General features: G+C 44.8%; 1 protein-coding gene across 1 annotated transcript in view; it reads right to left on the bottom strand.

Annotated features, from left to right (window-relative positions):
* The window catches only part of SPATA13 (spermatogenesis associated 13), a 94,874-nt gene that overhangs the window by 69,398 nt on the left and 15,570 nt on the right, over positions 1-9,906 (bottom strand). The gene's annotated exons all lie outside the window — the stretch shown is intronic.

The following is a 9,906-nucleotide window of genomic DNA, read 5'->3' as shown; positions in this document are numbered from 1 at the left end:
CCAGCCTGGGCGACAGAGCGAGACTCCGTCTCAAAAAAAAAAAAAAAAAAAGAAGAAAAGTGAATGCGGGGCAAAGAGCAAAGAGCACAGTGTGGGGTTTATAGATACTCTACTCCAACCCCTCATTTTTCAAATCAGGAAAACTGGGACCTAAAGAAGTGACACGACTTGCCCAGGGCCACACAGCTAATCAGTCGCAACAAAGACACAGAACAACGGGCTTCGTGATTTATTTTCCACAAGTTTTCCTGCAAGGCCATGTCACCTCTGCTCAAAAGACAATCCCGTGCAGGTTCCAGCAACTTCCCTCTGCTGCTGTCCACAGATGGCTCCTGCCGGGGCTGCCACCTCTAACTCTGTCTCCACTGATGGCATCCAGAAGAGCACACAAACGGTTGTGAGCTGAAGGCTTTAAGAGAGGAGGCTTTTTTCCCACTGAACTCTTGTTACCTGCCTAAAAGCAGAGCCTCTCAAAAGAACTGAACTGTCACAAATCCCCTCCTGGGAACTGACTGCAACCAAGGAAAAGAGGGGAACCCACACCCACACACCGTCACAAAACTCATGTATTTTCCTGAAAGCCTATTTATCTTTCCTAGAAGCCACTTGTTTTCCCGTAAGTTCTCTTCTCCCCTCCTAGTAAGATGCCACATACAGCTTAAACTCTAACCACCTCCTGGAGTCACTTTTTTTTTTTTTTTTTGAGATGGAGTCGCACTCTGTCACCAGGCTGGAGTACAGTGTGATCTTGGCTAACTGCAACCTCCACCTCCCAGGTTCAAGCGATTACCCTGCCTCAGCCTCTTGAGTAGCTGGGATTATAGGCACGCACCACCACGCCCAGCTAATTTATATATATATATTTTACTAGACACGGGGTTTCACCATGTTGGCCAGGATGGTCTTGAACTCCTGACCTCATGATCCGCCCACCTCAGCCTCCCAAAGTACTGGGACTACAGGAGTGAGCCACCACACCCTGCCTGAGTCACATTTTTCTATGAACTCTCTGTCTCTCACACACAGACACACGCACACACGCAGGCATATGAATAAACATGTCTTTTCTTTTGCTAATCTGTCCTCTGCCAATTTAATTCACAGGCCTTCAGAACAGAGGCAAAGAGTGTAGAGGAAACGGTTTTCCTCTTCAACATCGCTATAGGAAAATATGAGAGAAATCAAGAAAAGGTTAATACTATTTTCTCTATTACAAACGAAAAACACATTAAAGATAGCTTAAATTACCGAATGAAATGGCACAGACAACTTAAGTATACAGTGAGAATCAACCCAATTACATTATTGCCCCGTAATAAAAACGTTCAGGAACAACACGCTAGAAAAACAGAAGTACAAGAAGACCACAGGCAGGGAGCCGTCCACCTGCTCACCAACGGACGTGCAGTGCTTTGCTCTGTTCTGTTTTCAGTTAGTGTTTTGGGGTCTGGTTTGTTTCGGTTTTACACTTACGCAACACGCACCCTGCTTTCTCTCAGTAACGCCAAAAGCAAGGAACTGCTCCAGGCAGTGACAGATGCTGGGTACAGGCAGGTGAGCTCCAAGCAGGTCAGGAGACAGCGGGGGCAGGACTCGGGATCACTCCTTTAACACATCATGCCTCAGAGGCAGGACAGTAGAGCACACAAAACCAACTGCTGGCCGGTGCACAGTGGCTCACACCCGTAATCCCAGCACTTTGGGAGGCTCAGGCGGGAGGATTGCTTGAGCCCAGGAGTTCGAGACCAGCCTGGGCAACACAGTGAAATGTCATCTCTAAATAAATAAATAAATAAATAATAGCAGGGCGTGGTTGCATGTGCCTGTGGTCCCAGCTACTTGGGAGGCCGAGGAAGGAGGATTGCTTGAGCCCAGGAGGTGAAGGCTGCAGTGAGCCATGATTGCACTCCAGCCTGGGGGACAAAGCAAGACCCGTTGTCAAAAAAAAAAAAAAAAAAGAGAAACAATTGTAATTCTATGTTCAGTATTTATACAGTTCCAACGAAAATATAAAAGGAGAACACACTCCCTCTAAAAGGTAACACATTCTAAAAATAGCAAAACTTAGTCAACAGGATAATACATACAGTTGAAATGTCCATTTTACTCCCAGCAAAAGTACAAAGAGAAAGAGAGGGGAAAACTCTCAGATTTAAGCTGACATTCAAACATTGATTCTTAGCCAAAAGATGGTTAAATTCCTTATGAAACAAATTTGAACTTTGATGGATATGCTAAAATTGAATCTTCTTTTTTTTTTTTAAAGCAAAGTTTATGTACTTCTGAACTACTACCAGGTTCATTCCAGGAAATGTAGTCTGGTTGTGATTCTACTTGGAACTGTGGACACACACACACACTATCAAACAAACTTCTCCGGCAAGTGAGAGCCTACCTCGGCAAGTGAGAGCCTACCTCAGAGTCTGGCACGGGCTGCCAGGGCCCATGGATGCACCAAAGAAACAGGCGGCTGGGCATAGCCACGTCCTCCGAAGAGTCTTTCTTGACTTTAAAACACCATCATGAAGACCTACCCTCTTCCACGGCCATGCCAGAGCTCTGCCCCAGTCCAGACAATCCAGCCAGAGCGCTACCAGCTCCAAAACAGGCAGTTCACACCCCAGTCATAAACTTCTGTAAACAGACTTTCCAGTGGAATTACTGCCCTTGTAACTCTTGCTTCCCTGCATATATTTTATTATTATTATTTTTGAGACGGAGTCTCGCTCTGTCGCACAGACTGGAGTGCAGGGGCGCAATCTCAGCTCACTGCAAGCTCTGCCTCCCGGGTTCACGCCACTCTCCTGCCTCAGCCTCCCCAGCAGCTGGGACTACAGGTGCCCGCCAGCACGCCCGGCTAATTTTTTTTTTTTTTGTACTTTTAGTAGAGACGGGGTTTCACTGTGTTAGCCAGGATGGTCTTGATCTCCTGACGTGATTCGTCTGCCTCGGCCTCCCAAAGTGCTGGGATTACAGGCATGAGCCACCGCGCCCGGCCATATATTTTATTTTATTTATTTATTTTGCAACAGTGTCACTCTGTTGCCCAGGCAGCAGCACAATCACAGCTCACTGCAGCCTCCACCTCCTGGGCTCAGGTGATCCTCCCATGTCAGCTGCTCAGATAGCTGGGACTACAGGTGCGTACCACCGCATCAGTTCATCTGTTTATTTTTTGTAGAAACAGGGATTCACCATGTTGCCCAGGCTGGTCTCAGACTCCTGGGCTCAAGTAATTCACTTGCCTTTGCCTCCCCAAAGGGCTGAGATTACAGGTGAGAGCCACCGTGCCTGGCCTCTCCGCATATATTTTAAAGTGTTTTACTTATTATTACATGTTTTCTTCCCGTAAGATTTCATATTTTACTTTGCAAAACTAAAAAGCCAATATAGGCTTTGTTACCTCCAGTGAGACACTTTAAAACATTTTCTTGAAACGACAGTGAAAACAAATTATTAACCAGACGAAAAATGAAAGATTCAGACAAAATAACTTGATTTCTCTTATATCCATTCAGAGGCCTAACCTAAAGGCCTAACCTAAAGGAAGTATAGTCAAACAGCAAGTATTCCAGTACCTGTGAGATTTTATTTAGAGATTGGGTCTTTGCAGATGGAATAAAGTTAAAATCAGGTCCCCCCGGGTTAGGTGGGCTGCAATGCAATGGCTGGTGTCCTTATGACGCAGACGGAAATTTGGACACAGACAAACATGAAAGGGAGAAAGCCACGGGAGGACGGAGGCAGAGACTGGAGTGATGCATCCACAGGCCAAGGGCACCAGGGAAGGCGAGCTGCCACTGCAAGCTGGACGAGGCTAAAAAGAAGCCTCCTTCGCACCTTGGAGTGATTCCGACTTGTCAACACTTTGATCTCAAACTTCCGGCCTCCACAACGGTGAGAGAACAGATGTCCACTGTTTCAGGCCACCTAGTTTGTAGTGATTTGTTAGAGTAACCCTAGGAAACTCATACAGCAAGGTAATTCAGACGAAAACTAAAGCACAGGGACTGGGGGCATAGCGAAGGTTTTTAGGAGATGATATAAATACAATAAGCTGACTCCCCAGTTTTCTCCTAGGGTACCAGCATCCTGGCTACCACGAGAATTCACATACAGGGGTTGAGGTGAGACGGAAAACACCTCAGCAGTGGATGCCACACGGGACCACAGTGAACGCTGCAATTTCTGAATGCCTATGAGGTGCCAGACCTATGCCAGGCACACATGCTACCCTGCTTAATCTTCTCAACCACCCTGTGAGGCAGGTACTGTTCACAGAATTTTACTGATTAAGACACCAGAGCTAAAATAGATGAAATGATTTGCTCCCGTTAATAGAGCCAGAAAAGGGAAGGGCTTATGTTACAACCCAGTCTGTCTGACTTCAAAACCTCCGTCTCTCCTCTGTAAAGCCTGTATACGTAGCATGTACTTTTACGGGAGGAAAATAGAGCTTTGCAGGTTTTCCTTCCCTTAGATGTAGAACTGCTGGAGGGAGGGGAGAGAGAATGGCAATTATCAGCGGCTCTGGTAACATGTGCCCTGGGCAATCTGGGAAAACCTACAGACCCCAGAATGACACGTTCACATGCATAAAAGAAAAGGAGAGAGGACTGTAAAGTGAGACGATTTAAAAGAGCTGTAATGTAGTAACATATGTCAGGTATGAATTAAGAGGATGGGTGTGAGGTAGTGATTCTGAAGTATTGATGAGTGATGTCAATATATTTCAAGACATGAGAAAAACCTGTTGTATAATGTGAGAAAGGTCTGTAATTAGACAATATCACCAATATCTAAAATTCCTGGGTTAGATAACAACACTTAAGAGTATCTAGGGCATCAGTCTTGTGCTCCAATTCTTAAAAAACGAAAATTTAGGCCTTAAAACTTATAAAGTCAAAAAAGTAGCATCTCACTATCCCAGAACTATATCTCATTACCCAACGTCCCTTAAATGAAAATTAATGTGTCATAACCAAAAATACCCTGCACAGGCCTGTTTTGATGTGTTGCAACGATCTGTCCCAGGATTTTAAGTGGGTAAGGGGAACGCATAGGATCCCAGATGAATTGCCATATTTTGAGGAGTTGAAAGCAGGAACAAGGAAATATTTTAATATGCAGAAAGAGGTAAGTTTGAGCCTTAATGACATTTTTTCTTGTGGGAGGGGGTGGTATTTTTAACACCAAAGGAATAACATGTTACATTCACTTAGAAATCAGATTTTCAAATTGCTTTCCCATCTAACTATATTTTCCAAGAAGCAAAGAAGACATAATTACCCCCATTTTAAGACGAGAAGACAACGGATTTACTGAAAGATAAGAGCAAGCGAGATAGTTCAGGAACTTTAATTTCATCTTTGGAAGGCCAGCACTAGACATGACCCCACCATCAATAGCAGTAGGTAAGAAAGATGCCAAATGGCTTTATGGGTTATAGCAAAAACCCTTAGCAGCAATTGATGGGGCTCCCAAAAAAGCCTTCATGAGCGTATCACACACGCAGTCTGCACTGCTGGCTTCTGCCCTGTGTATTTCTCTGGGCTGTTTCTCCATTCATCCGTGTGTGTAGACACAGTCACGCGCATGCATCTGGCTTGGACTCTTCTGTGTTGGTTCCTCCCACAGTCCTGACCTTCACTTCTTTCCAACGTTCTCTCTCTCTCTCCTTGCCTAGGCCCTCTTCCCCTAACTGGTCATGTATGGAACCAAGAGTCGATTTTGTTTCATGGAGTAAATCGTATTAGGTTTCCTATCTTTAATTTTTATAACAATGAGGTGGACTTTTCTTTTCTTTTTTCCTTTTTTTTTTTGAGACAGTCTCACTCTGTCACTCAGATTGGAGTAAGTAGCACGATCTTGGCTCACTGCAGCCTTGAACTCCCAGGCTCAAGTGATCCTCCCATCTTGGCTTCCTGAGTAGCTGAGATTACAGACATGCACCACCAGGCCCAGCTAATTTTTAAGTTTCTGTAGAGATAGGGGTCTCACTATGTGGCTCAGGCTGGTCTCAAACTCCTGGGCTCAGGCAATCCTCCTGCTTCGGCCTCTCAAAGTGCTGGGATTACAGGAGTGAGCTGCCATGCCTGGCCTGGTGGAATAATCTTTCTGTCTAAGCTGCCTTTGGCTTTCGTAGCCCTCAATGGGGTGTGTGTGTTGCAGGGGAAGTGAATTATCCCAGCACACGGGGAGGTACCCCATAAACGGGGCCTGCCACCAGGCAGGCTTCCTGGTCCTCCACCCCCTGGCTCTTTCCACCGGTCCAGGCATTGCTCCGTGCAGGCTGAGGAACAACCACCGCTAGGGGAGGCGCTCCTGTAAGAGCCCAGTTACCCATGCAAAGTGGAGGAGAGGAGAGATGGCCTCTGACCCAGTTCAAAACTAAGTAAATGGCAAAACACCCTGCATTGCACTGAGTGACGCCGTCTCACGAATGTGCCTGTTCAAGGTGGCTCTGCTGCACCCCTCACAGTTTCCGCTACTTTAGGGACCATCTTGGGAAGGGGAAGACAGGGTTATTAAGTTGTCCCTTCTTTCCTCTGGCCTGGCTCTCAGGACAGGGCCTGGGCCAGAAACAGACCAGGCACGATACTGGAAGTAGAAACATTTACTGGATTACTCTTTCTGTGGCCTGTAGGTAAAAATAAATAATAACTCTGGGCTACATTCTTACAAATGTGCTGCATTTTTTTACTAGGATGTTAGGTTTTAACCTGTAAGAATCTTCAGTGGTTGGTGGAATTCTGACAGCAAATGAAGCACAAGTGACTAAGCTAAACTTTTCTAATTACTACGGAATGGGGTTACGTGCATGTCAGTAATCGTGACATCATTTAAAGAGTCTCCAAAAAACAACAACAAAAAAAATAAGCAACTATTACAACCCAGAAAACTGTGGCCTTGTCCCTTGGATTCAGGAAACAGTTTGGTCATTTGTTAAACATTTTCAAACAATGAATGTTTATGTCCCTTGAAGTAGGAGAGGAGCATGGTGGTGACATTAGATACTTCAATTGTCCTTGAATGTGTTACATGGATGATGAAAGATGCTGAAAACACAGCTGGTGACCCTACGGCCTTGTATCTAACCTGTTTTATAGGCTGATATGGTAGTTTATTTAAAAATGCAAATATACGGAAGTTCATGGAGAACACTTACTTTAATACTATGAGCCCAGTTCCACGAGCATAAAAAACACTGGTACTTAAGAAAAATGTAATCACTAGTGAAGTCTTAGAATACAAGATGGAGAAATCAGTGTAGCTGAGCTCCTCTTCAGTTTAAAGAAAGGAAGGAACTCCACATGACAGTGACAAACTCCATCCCAGCCCCTGTGATCATGTCCTGTGCCCCTCACCTCACCTGCCTCCCTCACTCACATCACAGACACATGTCACCACCCTCATCCCAAAACCATCACTCCCAGGCTGATGGTTTTCCCCTGAGCCTCAATAATAATTATTCAAGGGAGTTCTGTTTTTTAGGCTCAAGTACAACATCCAGACCATCCTGCCATCTCAAAATCAATAGTAACAGGATGCTGAAACTGACATCCAGGTGGAGAAAACAAATTGGTAGGTTGCATTTTTTTTTTTTAAGACTTTTTTTTTTAAGATTGTGCAGTGGCACAATCACGGCTCACTGCAGCCTCAACCTTCAGGGCTCAAGTGATCCTTCTGCTTGGCTAATTTTTGTATTTTTAGCAGAGATAGGGTTTTGCCATGCTGGTCAGGCTGGTCTTGAACTCTTGAGCTCAAGTGATCCACCTGCTTCAGACTCCCAAAGTGCTGAGATTACAGGTGTGAGACACCATACCTGGCCATAGGTTGCAATTTTATGCCTGGACTAATTAAGAGTAAAGAGACAGTTTAAAGCCATCATATTATGAAATAAATGCACATAATGACCACATCTTAAAACACGTTTCAACTCTGAAACACATGCTGAAGAATATAGAGGTCTACTTTCAAACTTGTTATTTTCAATGAGTGAAAAAACATGATTTTATAAAAATGAACTTACTTTCCTCTTTGGAAATTAAACTTATTGACTGAGGAGGACTTAGTATTTCAAGAGTAATAACCACATTTTAGCTCTGACTATGTTAGCAACCTGTTGTCTTTCTCTTTTTTTTTGGGGGGGGTGGCAAAGTCTCTATCTGACAACCAGGCTGGAGTGCAGTGGCGCAATCTCAGCTCACTGCAGCCCCCACCTCCTAGGCTCAGGTGATCCTCCTACCTCAGCCTCCCGAGTAGGTGGGACTAGAGGTACGCACCACCACACCTGGCTAATTTTTCTATTTTTAGCAAAGACAGAGTTTTGCCATGTTGCCCAGGCTGGTCTTAAACTCCTGGGTTCAAGGGATCCACCCACCTCAGCCTCCCAAAGTGTTGGGATTACAGGTGTGAGCCGTCATACCCAGACTGTTGTTTATCTTTCTTTATAATTTCATACTCTCCTGTCCCTGGCCTCCATCCCACAATATAAATAAACTTACTTTCATTTAATTACTGATTGAGGACCACTAAGTATTTCAAAATCAGTGACCATGTTTCAGATAAGGGAGTCAGCCATCCTGTCCCTATCTCCTCCATCATCTCCTGAAATCCTGCGCCACTCTACAAACAAATTAGTTGCAATTTTCCTCCCCCGATTCTCAACAATCCTGTTCTGAAGGTGTCTTACTTAGTCTCAGATACATGAGGAACAAGGTAATGGGTCCTTGCCAACAATAAGCTTCTATACTTTTATTAATTATACACGATTGTGTCACACCTGCTTTAAACTCATAAGAGTCCAGGGCCTCCCTGAGCAGGTAAACACCCACCTCTGATGTGCTGTGCACCACAGACACTCGGGCCACGTGGACTCTCTGCACAGAGGAGCCATCACAAAGGAAAGGCAAGATCGCAAGGAGCACCCGTAGTGCTTCTTTTTTATTTTCACTGAGGAATACAAGAATCTAATGTGTTCTGCTGCCAAATATTTCCAGTAGGTTTAATTCAAAACTTGGCAGTTAAAGAATTACAGGTGAAAAATGTATACCACAAAGAGTAAAAATGCAAAGCCAAATGTACAAGGTATCCTCACGGTAAACATGTGAAAAGCATATAATATACATTAAACAGTGAGGCTGTAATCCTTTGCCTGGTCACAAACTGTAAACAAGGCTTCAGCCGCCTGTCCCCTACCTGTGGCACTGACCTACTAAACATGGCACCGCTCTGGCCCTGGAGTCACCCTGCAGTCCAAGGTGGCTTTCTTTCCTGTATCACCCAGTGAACTCCTAAAACAAATCGCCAGAAAATGGACTGAAGCACCTTAGCAGAGCTAGCCCATCCCAACCAGCCAAAACATTTCCACTAAAACATCGAGGAGAGGCTGGGGACAGCGGCTCACACCTGTAATCCCAGTACTCTGGGAGGCCGAGGTGGGCGAATCACTTGAGGTCAGAAGTTCGAGACCAGCCTGGCCAACATGGCGAAACCCTGTCCCTACTAAAAATATAAAAACTAGCCGGGAATGGTGGTGCACACCTGTAATCCCAGCTGCTCAAGAGGCACAAGAATCGTTTGAACCCGGGAGGCGAAGATTGCAGTGAGCCGAGATTATGCCACTGCACTCCAGTCTGGGAGACAGAGCAAGATTCTGTCCCAAAAAAAAAAAAAAAAAAAAAAGTCAAGGAGAAGAACTGGTTTGGGCTGGAACTTATGCAGCAGGAAGTGACCCAAGCTCAGTGGCAAGAAGGGTACACATGGAGTCACAAGAGAAAGTGGGACGTAAATTTATCGACCACGATACCAGCATTTGAAACACGCCCTTAACCTACAGTACATCATTTAATTTTGCATGTGTGGTAAAAAATATATATATTTTACATATTTAATATATTGTGT

The sequence above is a fragment of the Mandrillus leucophaeus genome, unplaced genomic scaffold (genome assembly GCF_000951045.1).
Source record: "Mandrillus leucophaeus isolate KB7577 unplaced genomic scaffold, Mleu.le_1.0 Scaffold61, whole genome shotgun sequence".
Lineage (NCBI taxonomy): Eukaryota > Metazoa > Chordata > Mammalia > Primates > Cercopithecidae > Mandrillus > Mandrillus leucophaeus.
The sequence above is the reverse complement of the archived record's forward strand: the minus strand, read 5'-3'. Positions and strand labels throughout refer to the sequence as shown.